Genomic DNA, 2,316 nt, shown 5'->3' on the forward strand with positions numbered 1-2,316 from the left:
ATATGTCCAAATTCTAACCCTGGCACCTGTGAATGTGACCTTATGTGGAAATAAAAAGTCTTTGAAGATGTAATTAAGTTAGAGACCTTGAGATGAGATTATCCTGGATTTAAGGTAGACCTTAAATTCAATGACTAGTGTCTTTTTTTAAAAATTCAGGTAAATTACGGGGGTACACACATTTTGGTTACATAATTTGACTTCGTACAGTTTGAGTCAAAGTTATAAGTGTGCCCATCACCTAGCTAGTGTGCATTGTACCCATTAGGTGTGAATTATCCCTCCCTCCTCCCCGCCAACCTATTTGATTTCTCTTGAGTTTTATTATACTTCCGTATGTGTACGTAAGTGTCGATTGATTAGCTCCAATTTAGTATCGAGTATATGTGGTGCTTGTTTTTCCACTCTTGCGATACTTCCCTTAGAAGGATGGTCTCCATTCCATCCAGGTTGTTACAGAAGATACTAGATCACCATTTTTTTTATGGCTGAGTTAGTACTCCATGGTGTACATATACCACATTTTATTAATCCACTTATGTACTGATGGGCACTGGGGTTGTTTGCACATGCTCACAGCAGCGCAATTCACAATTGCAAAGATGTGGAGTCTTTACAAATAAAAGAGGGTGATTCAAGACACACAGATGCAGAGACACAGGGAAGAAGGCCACATGAAGACAGAGGCAGAGATGAAAGTGATGCTGTCATGGCCCAAGGAACACCAGGAGCCCCCAGAAAATGGAAGAGGCAAGGAAAGATCCTCCTCTAGAGCATCCAGAGGGAGTATGACCCTGCCAATGCCTTGATTTCAGATTTCTGGCCTCCAGAACTGTAACATAATACATTTCTGTTGTTTTAAGCCACCAACTTTGTGGTAATTTGTTAGGACAGCCCTAGGAAACTATACAATCCCTTTTTGAAATAGCTCCCCCATTTCGAGGACTAGCTCTCCCCTCTGTCTCAGGGTTAGCATGGAAACAGGACCCTGTTGACTGCCCAGGGTTTGGCACTCAGTCCAAACTCAGTTAATCAGATTTAGTCCCTCGATAATTCCTTTGGGATTAGAACCAAGCGGCACCAGAGTCTATCTGCCTGCTCTTTGGACGGAAGCATATGTGGGGAGCTGTTTGCCCTGGGAAACAGAAAAAGCTTGTCTGCAACAAGAAAGGAGAACAAAGTCAAGGCCCAGAAAGGAACAGCGATGATGTCAGTAGTGTGTTGTGAGAGCATTGGAATCCCTGGTTGTTTGTTCTTACAGCTAGACATTTCCATGGTTTCCATGAAATGCCCCCACCTTCGTAATTAAATTTCCTACTATGCTTGAGCAGGCTTAGAAGGATTTCTATCCCTTTCCTCTGAAAGTGTCCTAACACATCACAAGGACACATCTTCACACGCTTTAACCCTCTCCCATTCCATTCTCTCATATCTTTTCACACTATGGGGACCTTTAATTCTATTCTTTCTTGGCTTAGAATGGATCTACCCACATGCACAATCTTCTGGAAGCAACACGATCTGGTTGGAAAGACTTTGAAGATAGAAAACTTGGGGTTAGAATTCTGTCCTTATCATGAGATGTGTGACCCATTGGACACATTAGGCCCATACACTTATGGCAAGAAAAACTGGGAAAATGGGCATCTGGCATTTTCACCTCTGTTGTGAGAGGCAGACCCAGCCAACAAGAAAGAGGAGGAAGGTGGGAAATTCAGTGTCTGCCACACATGGAAATGGGACTGCTCTGACAGATGCAGGAGTAGGGGGGAGAGATTCCTGCCTGCTGAACTGTGCCCACCTCCCCCCACCACCGTTGTCCCTGTGGCCCCTCCATAGATGGCCTTTAGGCTCTATGAGGAGCAAAGAGGGACATGTGTCTTTTGCATCTCTTTTTTGTTGATTCAGTAACTGAAGCTAAAGCAAACATATCAAAGTCTGAATCAACATTCCTGATAGTCCTTAAACCCAGACCAGCCTTTGGGTATGAGCTAGCCCACGAGATGATTCTAGAGCTGTGCTTTCCAATATGGCAGCCACCAGATGCACGTGGCTATAGAGCACTTGCCATGTGCCTAGTCCACGTTCGGACGCTAGAAGAGTCAAATGCTCTGGATTTCAAAGACTTAGTGTTGACTGTGGGGAAATGATAACATTTGGGAGATGTTGAGTAAAATAAAATATAGTATGAAAATTAATTTTTCCTGTTTCTTTGTACTGTTTTGAATGTGGTTACTAGCAAATTTAAAATCACATACATGGCTTGCAATATATTTCTCCTGGACAGCGCAGCTCTAGATGACTTATCTGTGGCCA

The sequence above is a fragment of the Propithecus coquereli genome, unplaced genomic scaffold (genome assembly GCF_000956105.1).
Source record: "Propithecus coquereli isolate 6110/MARCELLA unplaced genomic scaffold, Pcoq_1.0 Scaffold165, whole genome shotgun sequence".
Classification (NCBI taxonomy): domain Eukaryota; kingdom Metazoa; phylum Chordata; class Mammalia; order Primates; family Indriidae; genus Propithecus; species Propithecus coquereli.